Source organism: Eubalaena glacialis, chromosome 5 (assembly GCF_028564815.1).
Source record: "Eubalaena glacialis isolate mEubGla1 chromosome 5, mEubGla1.1.hap2.+ XY, whole genome shotgun sequence".
Lineage (NCBI taxonomy): Eukaryota > Metazoa > Chordata > Mammalia > Artiodactyla > Balaenidae > Eubalaena > Eubalaena glacialis.
The window spans coordinates 126617559-126635652 of record NC_083720.1 but is presented as its reverse complement, the minus strand read 5'-3'; the positions used below and the strand labels follow the sequence as shown (position 1 = coordinate 126635652).

At 39.5% G+C, this 18094-nt stretch overlaps 1 protein-coding gene across 1 annotated transcript in view; it reads right to left on the bottom strand.

The window, feature by feature from the left end:
- Positions 1–303: 303 nt before the first annotated feature.
- Positions 304–18094, bottom strand: part of MANBA (mannosidase beta) — a 139177-nt gene continuing 121386 nt past the window's right edge. Inside the window, exon 18 of the transcript XR_009701048.1 lies at positions 304–346. The gene's annotated coding sequence lies outside the window, so the exon portion shown is untranslated. The remainder of the gene's footprint in view (positions 347–18094) is intronic.

Sequence of the window (18094 nt, the reverse complement as noted above, 5' to 3'; positions counted from 1 at the left end):
TCCTGTACTCCAGTTCAGTTTCATTCCAATAGCAAACAAAATCTTCCTGTTTATTTTCCAAAGTCAAGTAAGAGAAAAATGAGAAGAGTTTTAGTGAATGTGATTGAGAATATTACCATTTTTGCTGTTTTCTTGATTCTAAACTGGGAAGATGCAATCCTGTGAGCTGACCTCTTTCCATCTCACTCTCTGGAATGTGCTTTGCAGCCACACAGCAGAAGGACTGGATCCTGGTCTTCCCATTCTATTAATGTTTGCATAACCACTAACAGAAAAGCCTTCTCAGAAATCCAAAGCCAAGAGTGAGTACATCCAATTCTATGCCAGCAAATGTGGCAAAATAAATCTAAAATGGCAGAAATTATTAACCTCAGTGCCACATACAAACTGTGAAAGAACATTTTGGATGTAACTATTCCCTTACAGAAATAATGTATATACAACATTATTTCTCTCCTTTTATAAATTGTTGTCAGCATATATTTATGTCCATTCATTAATTTATTCTTCCTTTATAAATTCATTAGTTTCTGACATCTCCCCCCCTACACACACACTTTAAAAAAAATTCTTGAAAGACATTTGCCTTGAGGAGGGGAATTAAGATGGTGGAGTAGGAGTACATAGAGCTTACCTCCCCCCCCGCACAAACAGATCAAAAACACACCCACTTGTGGAACAATTCTCACAGAAAACTAACTGGGAACTGGCAGAAGAAATCCTATATGACCAAAGCTGCTAGAAAGATCTCCATGTAACTGGGTAGGGCGGGAAAAAAGCATCAGGCCGGGACCTGTGCTCCTGGGAGAGATCTGTAAGGGAAAAAGGTCTGCATGGGTGGACCCTCGCCCAGAGGAGTGAGCCGGTTGACTCGCAATCTGGGCGTCCCAGTCCTGGGGTCCTGCAAGGAGGAGACAAGACCCCTTGCCTATCAGGAAATCTGCTGGGACAGACAGGAGGGCTGGAGAAGCCTAGACTTTACTCGCAGGGAGTGTGTACGCTTGCAGGCATGCTAACGGTCAGGGCAGAAAAGGCCTTGACCTGGCGGCTGCCACCACTGCACACTTCCCAATACGAAGGGTCAAACAACCAGGTCCTGCCCACTCCTGCCCACACCACAGCCTGCTGTGAGATGTGGGCGAAGTTTCAGTCTAGCTGCACAGAGACTGGGGCGCCTGGGGAGTGACCTAGGTAGAGCCACCGAGACCACTGTCAGCACGTGCTCTGGGCTGGCGGTCCAGCCGTGACAGACGTCGTCAGCACGCGCTCGGGGCAGCACCACGAGAGCGCGCAGCATCTAAGCTCTGAATCCTGGGCAGACGGGCCCAGGAAGCGTGCAGGCGCAGGCAGCAGCTGTTTCCCAGAGACAGCGCCCTGGCTCTTCACACCGTGGCTTGGCACCAGACCTGGGGCACACAGATCCAGGGAGAAGTCTGCCCCAGAGGCAGCCCAGATCTCAGGCAGCAACACAGCCACCTCAGTTCCTGCAGACACAACGCCCCGACCCCCAGTCCCAGCCCACTCCACACCACAGCCTAGCACTAGATCTGGGACAAACACAACAGAGAAAGAGATGTGGCCTTGGGTTGCTTTTAAGCGGAACCATGGATGCCTACACAGGTGGCACACACATCACCTTTGGGGCAGGGCACACACTCAAGGGCAAGGGAACCTGATCAAACCCAACCCTCAGGGCTTCTACTCCAACAACTGGGCAGCAGACCCTGCCCCTGACAGGGCGGTGACAGCCACAGGGGAAGGAGGAAGCCCCAGCTCACATCCAGCACAGGCTCTAGACATTACAACACCAGCCACTCCCCCTTAGCCAAGGGGGAAACAGCCAGCACACTCTTAGGAAAGGCGTGGCTGGCATCCCTACCAAAACCAGTCCTTGCACCAAAAACAGTGAACACACAGAGTACACAGGACACTCCCACACAAAAACACCCCTTTAGAGACTTCCTCTGGTGGCTCAGTGGTTAAGAATCCGTCTGCCAACACAGGGGACATGGGTTCGAGCCCTGGTCAGGGACGATCCCACATGCCGCGGAGCAACTAAGCCTGTGCGCCACAACTACTAAGCCTGCACTCTAGAGCCCGCGAGCCACAACTACCGTGCCCATGTGCCACAACTACAGAAGCCCACGCACCTAGAGCCCGTGCTCCGCAACAAAAGAAGCCACTGCAATGAGAAGCCTGTGCACCGCAACGGAGAGTAGCCCCCGCTCGCCGCAACTAGAGAAAGCCTGTACACAGCAACGAAGACCCAACGCAGCCAAAAATTAATAAATAAGTAAAATAAATTTTTTAAAAACACCCCTTTAAGGCCACAGTAGATAACTTTCTCTGTCTCTATGAATTTAGGAGAAACAGTTAAGTAAAATGAAAAGGCAGAGGAGCTACTCCCAATTAAAAGAACAAGAGAAATCCCCTGAAAGAGCAAATAATGAAACAGACTTCACCAGTCCACTAGATCCTGAGTTCAAAAAGGAGGTAAAAAAAAATGCTAAAGGGATTCAGAAAGATTATCGATAGAAATGCAGATCACTGTAACGAAGAATTAGAAACTACAAAGATGAACCAATCAAAAATAGATGATTCAACTGCTGAGATATAAACCAATCTAGAAGCAATGAATAGCAGACTAAATGACACAGAAGAACAAATAAGTCATCTGGAAGATGGAATAATGGAAATCACCCAATCGTAACAGCAGCAGCAGACAGACAAATTTTTTTTAAAAACGAAAGCTACATACGAGATCTATGGGATAATATAAAGTGTGCCAACCTATGCACAATAGGGGTTGCAGAAGGAGGAGAGAGAGAAGGGCATCAAAAATGTATTTTGTTTGTTTGTTTTATGCTTTAGTTACTGAAGCCTTACAAGGTTATGTAGAGAGGTACCATCTTCTGTACCAAAAATAGATAAGAAAATGCTATCGATACTGGTGTGCTGTAATGTGAATCTATACTGGTGAACAGAACTTTTTGTTCCCCTTATTAAAACCTCAGTGTCCTTTTCTCATTTGTAGCTTCCTGCATCACCCCAAACAATAATAATTATGTATATATATGTATATGTACATATGTATATGCACACACACACATATATAAAGAATGATGTTGATAACATGATCATGGATACATTTTCTTCGCAAAAATGATGAAAATATAAAATTCTGTTTTCTTTTCTATGTCAACCCTAAGTATCCCAAATGCCCTTCATTTATAAGTGTTTGGTTTTTCTCTCCCCTCGAGGATACAGGTCATGTTTCCATCCCCAGGTGGTACTCCACAGCTTCACCAACTTTATGAGAATTCTTGTGCCTGCCCTCAAACATGACTGATGCACACGCTGGGTAAAATTATGTTTAAAAATGCCACTCCTGAGACTGTTGTTACAGAAAGTCAAGCTAGTTTAAATAAGATAGCACCCGTTTCACTATGAGGATTAGCAGTGCAGTGACTGATGGTTCAGATGGTCGGAGGACAGAGAAAGAGACTGATGGATAAAGTGTATCTCAAAGGAAATTATGTTCTATGTTAGATTGTTTGGCTTTTACATTTTAATTACTTCTTACAGAAGACTGCATTAAAAAACTTTGTACTTCTACATAGTGATTTATCCATTCAGACCTTTTCTTTTAGAACAAGAAGTTTACATAAAATCCTACCTTCTAAAGACTGAGAAAGTGCCAGCTGCAGTTATCATGAAGAAATCCTTTGGCTGACTTCATAGAGCTTGAGTGTGATCATGTAGTCTTGTTTCCAGTTCCTGAGTCACCACAGTGATGTTCGTTATTAAAACTGTTTGGGAGAAATTGGGCTATTTTCCACAGTGTTTAAGCAATGTCTACACATCCCTTAAATATTTCTCTCTTCCTTGGGATAAATGTTAGCATTCAGAAGAAATCTTCTCATTTATGATTTGGAAAATTTCACGCGTGTAATCAACTGTACACTTAAGCAATAATTAACAAATATTTTTGGCATAAAAATTACTTTATAATGTTCTAACTTGTTTTATAAGTTTGAATAACGTTTCTGTCCCTTAATTGATTTTGTATTTGTGGATTTGATAATCAGACTGACAGTAGCAAATCTGATATCACTTAAATAGGTATAGATTGCTCGTTGTCTGTTTAATGAAGTAGTTAACATATTTAAAATACATAACACAAAAATTTTCTCATCCTCAACTTTTTCCAGAACTACGGCTTTAAGCACTTTTCGTATAAATGCATATTGTTGATTAAAGGTGACTAATCCTAACAATCTTTTATTTGTTGAACTGGTGCTATGTTCCATCAAGAGCAATAAAGTTTTCCCCAAATGTCAAAAAAAAAAAAATGTATTTGAATAAATTATGGCTGAAAACTTCCCAAACCTAAAGAAGGAAACAGATATCCAGGTACAGGAAGCACAGAGAGTCCCAAACAAGATGAACCCAAACGGACCACACCAAGACATACCGTGATTCAAATGGCAAAAGTTAAAGGTGAAGAGAGGATTCTAAAGGCAGCAAGAGAAAAACAGTCAGTTACAAGGGAACCCCCATAAGGCTGTAGCCAATTTCCCTGCAGAAAATTTGCAGGCTAGAAAGGAGTGGCATGATATATTCAAAGTCCTGAAAGGGAAAACCCTGGAACCTAGGATACTCTACCCAGCAAGATTATCATTTACAATAAGGGAGAGAAAGAATTTCTCAGAAATGCAAAAACTAAAAGAATACAGCAATTTCCTCTTAGATTTCTTCAGTGATCTCTTGGTTATTTAGTAGCGTATTGTTTAGCCTCCATGTGTTTGTGTTTGTTACAGTTTTTTCCCCTGTAATTGATTTCTAATCTCATAGCGTTGTGGTCAGAAAACATGCTTGATAAGACTTCAATTTTCTTAAATTTACTGAGGCTTGATCTGTGACCCAGGATGTGATCTATCCTGGAGAATGTTCCATGTGCACTCTAGAAGAAAGTGTATTCTGCTGCTTTTGGGTGGAATGTTCTATAAATATCAATTAAGTCTATCCAGTCTATTGTGTCATTTAAAGCTTGTGTTTCCTTATTTATTTTCTGTCTGGATGATCTGTCCATTGGTGTAAGTGGGGTGTTAAAGTCCCCCACTATTATTGTGTTACTGTCAATTTCCCCTTTTATGGCTGTTAGCATTTGCCTTATATATTGAGGTGTTCCTATATTGGGTGCATAAATATTTATAATTGTTATATCTTCTTCTTGGATTGATCCCTTGATCATTATGGAGTGTCCTTCTTTGTAGCTTATAACAGGCTTTATTTTAAAGTCTAGTTTATCTGATATGAGTATTGCTACTCCAGTTTTCTTTTGATTTCCATTTGCATGGAACATCTTTTTCCATGCCCTCACTCTCAGTCTGTATGTGTCCCTAGGTCTGAAGTTGGTCTCTTGTAGACAATATATATATGGGTCTTGTTTTTGTATCCATTCAGCCAGTCTGTGTCTTTTGGTTGGAGCATTTAATCCATTTACACTTAAGGTAATTATCCATATGTATGTTCTTATTACCATTTTCTTTATTGTTTTGGGTTTGTTTTTGTAGGTCTTCTTCTTCTCTTGTGTTTTCCACCTAGAGAAGTTCCTTTAGCATTTGTTGTAGAGCTGGTTTGATGGTGCTGAATTATCTTAGCTTTTGCTTGTCTATAAAGCTTTTGATTTCTCCGTCGAATCTGAATGAGATCCTTGCTGGGTAGAATAACCTTGGTTGTAGGTTTTTCCCTTTCATCACTTTAAATATGTCCTGCTAGTCCCTTCTGGCCTGCAGAGTTTCTGCTGAATAATCAGCTGATAACTTTATGGGGATTCCTGTGTATGTTATTTTTTGCTTTTCCCTTGTTGCTTTTAATATTTTTTCTTCCAATTTAATTTTTGTTACTTTGAATAATATGTGTCTTGGCATGTTTCTCCTTAGGTTTATCCTGTGTGGAACTCTCTGTGCTTCCTGGACTTGGGTGGCTATTTCCTTTCCCACGTTAGGGAAGTTTTCAACTATGATCTCTTCAAATATATTCTCAGACCTTTCTCTTTCTCTTCTTCTTCTGGGACCCCTAAAATTTGAATGTTGGTGCATTTAATGTTGTCCCAAAGGTCTCTGAGACTGTCTTCATTTCTTTTCATTCTTTTTTCTTTATTCTGCTCCATGGCAGTTACTTCCACCACACCATCTTCCAGCTCACTTATCCATTGTTCTGTCTCAGTTATTCTGTTATTAATTCCTTCTAGTGTATTTTTCATTTCAGTTACTGTGTTTTTCATCACTGTTTGTTTGTTCTTTAGTTATTCTAGGTCCTTGTTAAATATTTCTTGTATTTTCTCGATCCATGCCTCCATTCTATTTCCAATATTTTGGATCACCTTTATTATCATTACTCTGAATTCTTTTTCAGGTACGTTGCCCATTTCCTCTTCATTTATTTGGTCTTACAGGTTTTAACCTTGCTCCTTCATCTGTAACATGCTTTTTTGTCATCTCATTTTTTTGATGGGTGGGACTGTATTCCTGACTTGCTCGTTGTTTAGCATGAGGCGTCCAGCACTGGAGTTTGCAGGCAGCTGGGTGGAGCGAGGTCTTGGTGCCAAGATGAGGACCTCCAGGAGACCTCACACCGATTAATATTCCCTGGGACCTGAAGTTCTCTGTTAATCCAGCAGCTTGGACTCAGTGCTCCTACCACAGGAGCTCAGGCCCAACCCCTGGACTGGGAACCAAGACCTGCAAGCCACGCAGTGTGAAAAAACAAAAACAAAAACAAAACACCATAAAAGCAACTAACAGAAAAGAGCATAACAATAACAAAGAATGAAAACTAAAATAAAATTAGAAAAATAAAAATTATATTAGAAAAAAACAATAAAAATGAAACAACAAAAACAGAACCATAACAGCCAAACAAAAATAAAAAATAAAATAAAGAAAATTAAAACATAAAATAAATAAAAAATTAAAAATTCCCTGGTGCCTCCTCTATCAGTGTCCTTGCCCCACGGTGAGCTACAGCCTACCCCTGCCTCCCCAGTAGGCCTCCAAGACCTCTAGGTAGGTCTCTGGACCTGCTGCGTCAGCCCCACCTCTGCATGTGTTCCTCTCACCAGCTGGCCCAGAACACACATGACCGTGCAAGGGTCGGCATAGCCAGAGGAGGCCTTGGAGGAGGCTGGTGCTCAGCCTGCCTTGGACCCACGCGGCCAGAGGAGGCTTTTGCGGAGGTGGGGCTCAGGCCCAGGACCCTCACGGCCAGAAGAGGCCTTGTGGCGGGGGAGGACAAATGACAACGAAAACACGATGACCCAAAACATATGGGATGCAGCAAAAGCAGTCCTAAGAAGAAAGTTTACAGCAATTTAATTCTACCTCAAGAAACAAGAAAAATCTCAAATAAACAACCTACCCTAACACCTAAAGCAACTAGAGAAAGAACAACAAACAAAACCCAAAGTTAGTAGAAGGAAAGAAATCATAAAAATCAGAGCAGAAATAAATGAAATAGAAATGAAGAAAACAACAGTAAAAATCAATGAAACTAAAAGCTAGTTCTTTGAGAAGATAAACAAGACTCATCAAGAAAAAAACGGGAAAGGACTCAAATCAATAAAATTAGAAATGAACAAGGAGAAATTACAACTGACACTGCAGAAATACAAAGGATTATAAGAGACTACTACAAGCAACCATATGGCAATAAAATGGACAACCTGGAAGAAAGGCACAAATTCCTAGAAAGGTACAACCTTCCAAGACTGAACTGGGAAGAAATAGAAAATATAAACAGACCAATCACAAGTAATCAGGGCTTCCCTGGTGGCGCTGTGGTTGAGAATCTGCCTGCCAATGCAGGGGACACGGGTTCGAGCCCTGGTCTGGGAAGATCCCACATGCTGCGGAGCAACTAGGCCCGTGAGCCACAACTACTGAGCCTGCACGTCTGCAGCCTGTGCTCCGCAACAAGAGAGGCCGCGATAGTGAGAGGCCCGCGCACCGCGATGAAGAGTGGCCCCCGCTTGCCGCAACTAGAGAAAGCCCTTGCACAGAAACGAAGACCCAACACAGCCAAAAATAAATTAATTAATTAATTTAAAAAAAAATTAAAAACAAGTAATGAAATTGAAGCTGCAATTAAAAATCTTCCAACAGGGACTTCCATAGTGGTGCAGTGGTTAAGAATCCGCCTGCCAATGCAGGGGACATGGGTTCGAGCCCTGGTCTGGGAATGCCACAGAGCAACTAAGCCCGTGTGCCACAACTACTGAGCTGGCACTCTAGACCCCCGCAAACCACAACTACTGAAGCCCACACGCCTAGAGCCCATACTCCGCAACAAGAGAAGCCACTGCAATGAGAAGCCTGTGCACCACAACAAAGAGTAGCCCCCACTCACTGCAACTAGAGAAAGCCCACGCTCAGCAACAAAGACCCAACACAGCCAAAAATAAATAAATAAATTTATTAAAAAAAAAAAATCTTCCAACAAGCAACAGTCCAGGACCAGATGGCTTCAAAGGCAAATTCTTTCAAACATTTAGAGAAGACTTAACACATCCTTCTCAAACTCATCCAAAAAACTGCAGGGGAAGGAACACTCCCAAGCTCATTCTACGAGGCCACCATCACCCTGATACCAAAACCAGACAAAGATGTCACAAAAAAAGAAAATTACAGACCAATAACACTGATGGATATAGATGCAAAAATCCTCAACAAAATACTAGCAAACAGAATCCAACAACACACTAAAAGGATCATACACCATGATCAAGTGGGGTTTATCTCAGGAATGCAAGGATTCTTCAACATACGAAAATCAATCAATGTGATACACCATATTAATTAATTAAAGTATAAAAACCATATGATCATCTCAATAGATGCAGAAAAAGCTTTTGACAAAATTCAACACCCATTTACAATAAAAACTCTCCAGAAAGTGGGCATAGAGGGAACATACCTCAACATAATAAAGGCCATATACGACAAACCCACAGCAAATATCATTCTCAATGGTGAAAAACTGAAAGCACGTCCTCTAAGATCAGGAACAAGACAAGGATGTTCACTCTCGCCACTATTATTCAACATAGTTTTGGAAGTCCTAGCCACGGCCATCAGAGAAGAAAAAGAAATAAAAGGAATCCAAATTGGAAAAGAAGAAGTAAAACTGCCACTGTTTGCAGATGGCATGATACTATACATAGAGAATCCTAAAGATGCCACCAGAAAACTACTAGAGCTAATGAGTGAATCTGGTAAAGTTGCAGGATACAAAATTAATGCACAGAAATCTCTTGCATTCCTATACACTAACAATGAAAGATCAGAAAGAGAAATTAAAGAAACAATCCCATTCACCATTGCAACAAAAAGAATAAAATACCTAGGAATAAACCTACCTAAGGAGACTAAACACCTGTACTCAGAAAACTACAGAACACTGATGAAAGAAATCAAAGATGGCACAAACAGATGGAGAGATATACCATGTTCTTGGATTGGAACAATCAATATTGTGCAAATGACTATACTACCCAAAGCAATCTACAGATTCAGTCCAATCCCTATCAAATTAACAATGGCATTTTTCACAGAACTAGAACAAAAAATTTTATAATTTGTATGGAAACACAAAAGACCCCAAATAGCCAAAGCAATCTTGAAAAGAAAAATGGAGCTGGAAGAATCAGACTCCCTGACTCCAGACTATACTACAAAGCTACAGTAATCAAGACAGTATGGTAGTGGCACAAAAACAGAAATACAGATCAGTGGAACAGGAGAGAAAGCCCAGAGATAAACCCATGCACCTATGGTCAACTAATCTATGACAAAGGAGGCAAGAATATATAATGGAGAAAAGACAGTTTCTTCAAAAAGTGGTGCTGGGAAAACTGGACAGCTACATGTAAAAGAATGAAATTAGAACACTCCATAACACCATACACAAAAATAAACTCAAAATGGATTAAAGACCTAAATGTAAGACCGGACACTATAAAACTCTTAGAGGGAAACATAGACAGAACACTCTTTGACATAAATCACAGCAAGATCTTTTTTGACTCACCTCCTACAGTAATGAAAATAAAAACAAAAATAAACAAATGGGATCTAATGAAACTTAAAAGCTTTTTCACAGCAAAGAAAACCATAAACAAGACGAAAAGACGATCCTCAGAATGGGAGAAAATAATTGCATACGAAGCAACTGACATGGGATAAATCTCCAAAATATACAAACAGCTCATGCAGCTCAATATCATAAAAACAAACAAACTAATCAAACAAATGGGTGGAAGGCCTAAACAGACATTTCTCCAAAGAAGACATACAGATGGCCAAGAGGCACATGAAAAGATGTTCAACGTCACTAATTATTAGAAAAATGCAGATCAAAACTACAATGAGGTATCACCTCACACCGGTCTGAATGGCCATCATCAAAAAATCTGCAAACAATAAGTGCTGGAGAGGGTGTGGAGAAAAGGGAACCCTCTTGCACTCTTGGTGGGAACATAAATGGATACAGCCACTATGGAGGACAGTATGGAGGTTCCTTAAAAAACTAAAAATAGAACTACCATATGACCCAGCAATCCCACTACTGGGCATATACCCTGATAAGACCATAATTCAAAAAGACACATGTACCCCCATGTTCACTGCAGCACTATTTACAACAGCCAGGACAGGAAGCAACCTAAATGTCCATCAATAGAGGACTGGATAAAGAAGATGTGGTACATATATACAACAGAACATTAGCCATAAAAATTAATGAAATTGGGTCATTTGTAGAGACATGGATGGACCTAGAGTCTGTGATACAGAGTGAAGCAAGTCAGTAAGAAAAACAAATATCGTGTATTAATGCATGTATGTGGAATCTAGAAAAATGGTACAGATGAACCCATTTGAAGGACAGGAATAGAGATGCAGATGTAGAGAATGGACGTGTGGACACAGGGAGGGGGATGAATTGCGAGATTGGCATTGATATATGTGCACTGCCATGTGTAAAATAGATAGTTCATGGGAACCTGATGTATATAGTACTGGAGCTCAGTTTGGTGCTCTGTAGTGACCTAGATGGGTGGGATGGGGGTGGGGTGGGAGGGAAGTCCAAGAGGGAGGGGATATGTGTATACATATAGCTGATTCACTTCACTGTAGCAGAAACTAACACAACAGTGTAAAGCAACTATACTAAAATAAAGTAAAATAAAATAGCAATATTAAACCAACCCTGAAAGAAATATTGAAAGGTCTTCTCTAAATAGAAAAGAAGCAAAAATCTATAGGAAAGGGAAAATCACAATAGGAAAGGCACATATATAAAAGGGTTGAAGATCATTTAAATAAGCCCGTACTTGGATTTAAAAAAATCAAAAAACTGTAAAGGCAATTATAACTACAATTAACAGTAAAAGTATACGAATGAAGATGTAAATAGGACACCAAAATCACAAAATGTGAGGGAGGGGTGGATAAAAATATAGATCTTTTAGAATGCCTTTGAACTTGTATGACTATCATTTTAAAGCAAATAGATAGGGACTTCCCTGGTGGTCCAGTGGTAAAGAATCCACCTTACAATGCAGGGGATGCGGGTTTGATCCCTGGTCAGGGAACTAAGATCCCACATGTCATGGGGCAACTAATCCTGGGCGCCACAACTACTGAGCTCACGTGCCTCAATAACAGAAGCCGCGTGCCACAAACTACAGAGCCCACGTGCTCTGGAACCCACACACAACTACAGAGCCCACATGCCCTGGAGCCTGTGTGCCACAACTAGAGAAGAGAAAACCCACACACCACAACTAGACAGAAGAACTTGCGCCGCAATGAAAGATCCCGCATGCCTCAACGAAGATCCTGTGTGCCGCAACTAAGACCCAACACAGCCAAAAATAAAAATAAAATAATTTTTTTAAAAAAATAAATTAATTTCAAAAAATAAAGCAAAAAGATATAGTTATGGGTCAACATACTTGAACTCCATGGTAACCACAAGTCAAAAACATACAATAGATTCACAAAAACCAAAAAGAAAGTCACTCAAGCATACTATGAAAGAAAATCATCAAACTACAATAGGAAAAATGAAAAAGAAGAAATAAACAAAGAAAAAAAAATGGTTCTGAAGAACATAGGGGCAGGACAGGAGTAAAGACGCAGACATAGAGAATGGACTTGAGGACATGGGGAAGGGGAAGGGTAAGCTGGTACGAAGTGAGAGAGTGGCATGGACTTATATATACTACCCAATGTAAAATAGATAGCTAGTGGGAAGCAGCCGCATAGCACAAGGAGATCAGCTCGGTGCTTTGTGACCACCTAGAGGGGTGGGATAGGGAGGGTGGGAAGGAGACGCAAGAGGGAGGGGATATGGGGATATATTTATACATATAGCTGACTCACTTTGTTATAAAGCAGAAACTAACACACCATTGTAAAGCAATTATACTCCAATAAAGACGTTAAAAAAAAAACAAAGAAGAACTACAAAAACAACCGGAAAACAGGATTAAAATGTCAATAAGCACATACTTATCAATAATTATTTCAAATGTCAATAGACTAAATGCTCCAATCAACAGACACAGAGTGGCAGACTGGATAATAAAAACGAAAACCTACAATATACTGCCTACAAGAAACTCACTTCAGGGTAAAAGACACACACGGATTGAAAGTGAAGGGATGGAAAAAGATATGTCATGCAAATGGAAACAACAAGAAAGCAGGGTTGCAATAGACTTTAAAACAATGGCCATAAAGAAGGACAAAGAAGGGCATTATATAATGATATAGGGATCAATACAAGAAGAGGATAGTACACTCATTAACATATATGCACCCAATATAGAAGCACCTAAATACAGAAAGCAAATACTAACAGACATAAAGGAAGAAATTGACAGTAATATAATAATACTAGAAGACTTTAACATCCCACTGACATCAATGGACAGATCATCCAGACAGAAAATCAATAAGGCAACAGAGGTCTTAAATGACACAACAGACCAATTGGGCTTAATTGATATCTACAGGATATTACATCCAAAAAAAAAAAAAAAACCCAGAACACATATTCTTTTCAAGCCCATATGGAACAGTCTCTAGGATAGACCACATACTAGGTCACAAAAGAAGCCACAATAAGTTTAGAGGACAGAAATTTTTCAAGCATCTTTTCTGCCCACAAGAGTATGAAACTAGAAATCAACCACAGAAAGAAAAATGGGAAAAGAATGAACACACGAAAACTAAACAACATGCTACTAAAAACCAATGGGTCAATGATGAACTGAAAGAAGAAATCAGAAACACCTAAAGACAAACAAAAATGAAAACACAGGGCTTCCCTGGCAACACAGTGGTTAAGAATCTGCCTGCCAAGGCAGGGGACACGGGTTCGAGCCCTGGTCCAGGAAGATTCCACATGCTGCAGAGAAACTAAGCCTGTGCGCGACAACCACTGAGCCTGAGCTCTAGAGCCCGCAAGCCACAACTACTGAGCCCACACGCCACAACTACTGAAGCCCATGCACCTAGAGCCCATGCTTCACAACAAGAGAAGTCACTGCAATAAGTAACCTGCGCACCACAACGAAGAGTAGCCCCCACTTGCTGCAACTAGAGAAATCCTGCATGCAGCAATGAAGACCCAACACAGCCAAAAAATGAAAATAAATTAAAATAAATAAATTTATTAAAAAAATGAAAACACAACCATACAAAATCTATGAGATGCAGCAAAAGCAATGCTAAGAGGGAAGTTCATAGCAATATAGGCCTTCCTCAAGAAACAAGAAAAATCTCAAATAAGCAGCCTAACCTACCAGCTAACAGAATTAGAAAAAGAACAAACAAAACCCAAAGTCAGCAGAAGGAAGAAAATAATAAAGATCAGAGAGGAAATAAATAAAATAGAGATTAAAAACAATAGGAAAGATCAATAAAACCAAGAGCTGGTTTTTTGAAAAGATAAACTAAATCAACAAACCTCTATATAGGCTCACCAAGAAGAAAAGAGAGAAGACCCAAATTAAATAAGAAATGAAAGAGGAGAAATAACAACTGATACCACAGAAATACAAAAATTCATAAGAGAATATTATGAACAGTTATATGCCAACAAATTGAACAACCTAGAAGAAATGGACAAGGTTCTAGAAACATACAGCCTGCCAAAACTGAGTCAAAAAGAAACAGATAATTTGAACAGACTGATTACTAGAAGTGAAATTTAATCTGTAATTTAAAAAAACAAAAACAAACAAAAAACAAACAAACAAAAAACTCCCTCCAAACAAAAGTCCAGGACCAGACAGCTTCACTGGGATATTCTACCAAACATACAAAGAAAAACTTATACCTATCCTGCTCAAACTGTTCCAAAGATTTGAAGAGGAGGGAACACTCCCAAATTCATTCTATGAAGCTACCATTGCCATGATACCAAAACCAAAGACATTACAAAAAAGAAAATTACAGCCAATATCTTTGATGAATATAGATGCAAAAATCCTCCACAAAATATTAGGAAACTGACTCCAACAATACATAAAAAGGATCATACACCACTATCAAGTTGGATTCATTCCAGGGTCGCAAGGATGGTTCAACATATGCAAATCAATGTGATATGCCACATTAACAAAAGAAAAGACAAAAATCATATGATTATCTCAATAGACATAGAAAAAGCATTTAACGAAATTCAACATCCATTCATGATAAAAACTCTCATCAAAGTGGATATAGAGGGAACAAATCTCAACATAATAAAAGCCATTTACAATAACCCCAGAGCCAACATAATACTTAACAGTGAAAAGCTGAAAGCCTTCCCACTAATTTCAGGAACAAGACAAGGATGCCCACTCTCACCACTACTATTCAAAAAAATATCGGAAGTCCTAGCCACAGCAATCAGACAAGAAATAAAAGGCTTCCAAATTGGAAGGGAAGAGGTAATAAAACTGTCACTATTTGTAGATGACATGATACTCTATATAGAGAACCTTAAAGTCTCCACACAAAAACTATTAGAACTAATAAATGAATTCATCAAGGTAGCAGGATACAAGATTAATATACAGAAATCTGTTGCATGTCTTTACACTAATAATGTAATATTCGAAATAGAAAGTAAAAAGAAATCCCATTTAATATTGTGTCCAAAAAATACCTAGGGGGCTTCCCTGGTGGCACAGTGGTTGAGAATCTGCCTGCCAATGCAGGAGACACGGGTTCGAGCCCTGGTCTGGGAAGATCCCACAAGCCGCGGAGCAACTAGGCCCGTGAGCCACAACTACTGAGCCTGCGCGTCTGGAGCCTGTGCTCCGCAACAAGAGAGGCCACGATAGTGAGAGGCCCGCGCACCGCAATGAAGAGTGGCCCCCACTTGCTGCAACTGGAGAAAGCCCTCGCACAGAAATGAAGACCCAACACAGCCAAACATTTAAAAATTAATTAACTAATTAATTAATTTTTTAAAAAATACCTAGGAATAAACTTAATCAAGGAAGTGAAAGACCTATACACTGAAAACTATAAAACATTGATAAAGAAAACTGATGGTGATTCAAAGAAATGGAAAGATAACCCATGCTCTTGGATTGGAAGAATGTAATACTGTTAAAATGGCATCATACCACCCAAAGCAATCTAAAATTTAATGCAATCACTATCAAAATACCCATGACATTTTTCACAGAACTAGAACAAATAATCCTAAAATTTATATGGAACCACAAGAGACCCTGAATTGCCAAAGCAATCCTGAAGAAAAAAACAAAGCTGGAGGCATAACCCTTCCAGACTTCAGACTATACCACAAAGCTACAGAAATCACAGTAATCAAAGCAGCATGTATTTGGCACAAAAACAGACAAACAGCTCAATGGAACAGAATAGAGAGCCCAGAAATAAACCCACGCACCTATGGCCAGCTAATCTACATCAAAGGGAGCAATAATAGTCAATGGAGAAAAGACAACCTCTTCAAAAAGTGGTATTGGAGAGCTGGACAGCTACATGTAAATCCATTAAACTAGAACACTCCCTCACACCATATACAAAAATAAACTCACAATTGTTTAAAGACCTAAATATAAGACAGGACACCATAAAACTCCTAGAAGAGAACATAGACAAAATATTCTCTGACGTAAATCATAGTAATTTTTTCTTAGCTCAATCTCCCAAGGCAAAAGAAAAAAAAGCAAAAATAAACAAATTGAACCTAGTCAAACTTAAAAGCTCTTGCACAGTAAAGGAAACCATCAACAAAATGAAAAAACAACCCATGTACTGGGAGAAAATATTTGCAAACAATATGACCAATAAGAAGTTAATATACAAAATACATAAACAGTCCATGCAACTTAATATCAAAAAACAAACAACCTAATCAAAAAACAGGCAGAAGACCTAAACAGACATTTTTCCAAAAAAGACATACAGATGGCCAAAGTCACATGAAAAGATGTTCCACATCACTAATTATTAGAGAAATGCAAATCAAAACTACAGTGAGGTATCACCTCACACCAGTCAAAATGGCTATCACTAAAAAGTCTATAAATAACAAATGCTGGAGAGGGTGTGGAGAAAAGGGAACCCTCCTACACTGTTGGTGGGAATGTAAGTTGGTGCAGCCACTATGGAGGTTCCTTAAAAAACTAAAAATAGAGTTACCATATGATCCAACAATTCCACTCCTGGGCATATGTCTGGAGAAAATTCTAATTCGAAAAGATACATTCACCCCAATGTTCACAGCAGCACTGTTTACAATAGTCGAGACACGGAAGCAACCTAAATGTTCACTGACAGATGAATGGATAAAGAAGATGTGGTATGTATATGTATATGTGTGTATGTGTATATGTGGAATATTACTCGACCATAAAAAAGAATGAAATAATGCCATTTGCAGCAACATGGATGGGCCTAGAGATTATCATACTAAGTCAAGTAAGTCAGACAGAGAAAGACAAATGCCTTATGATATCACTTATATGTGGGATCCAAAATATGACACAAATGAACTTATTTACAAAACAGAAACAGACTCACAGATGTAGAAAACAAACTTATAGTTACCAAAGGGGAAAGAAGGTGGGAGAGGGATAAATTAGGAGCTTGGGACTAGCAGATACAAACTACTATATATAAAATAGATAAACAACAAGGTCCTACTGTATACCAGCTGGTATACTGAATCACATTGCTGTATACCACACACTAACACAACATTAAAAATCAACTATAATTCAATTAAAAAATTTTTAATTAATAAAATAAAAAGTAAAAAAAAATTGAAGTGGATCTCTTGTCTACAGTACTAAAAAAAAGATGTGTTATATACATATATACAATGGAATATTACTCAGCCTTAAAAAATGAAATATTGGGACTTCCCTGGTGGTCCAGTGGTTAAGAATCTGTCTTGCAATGCAGGGGACGCTGGTTCAATCCCTGGTTGGGAAACTAAGATCCCACACGCCGCAGGGCAACTAAACCCATGTGCCGCAACTACAGAGCCCACGCACCACAACTAGAGAGCCTGCGTGCCATAACTACTGAGACCACTGAGCCCACGCACTCTGGAGTCCACACGCCACAACTAGAGAGAAGCCTGCACACCGCAACGAAGAGCCCGCGTGCCTCAACGAAGGATCCTGCATGCTGCAACTAAGACCCGACGCAGCCAAAAAATAAACAAATAAATAAATATTTTAAAAAATGAAATATTGCCATTTACAGCAACATGGATGAACCTACAGAATATCACACTTAGTGAAGCAAGTCAGAGAAACACAAATATTATGTGTTATTACTTACATGTGGAATCTAAAAAAATAATGCAAATGAATCTATATACAAAACAGGAGGGACTTCCCTGGTGGTCCAGTGGTTAAGACTTTGCCTTCCAATGCAGGGGGTGCGGGTTCGATCCTTGGTTGGGGAGCTAAGATCCCACATGCCTTGCGGCCAAAAAAACCAAAACATAAAAAAACAGAAGTAATATTGTAACAAATTCAATAAAGACT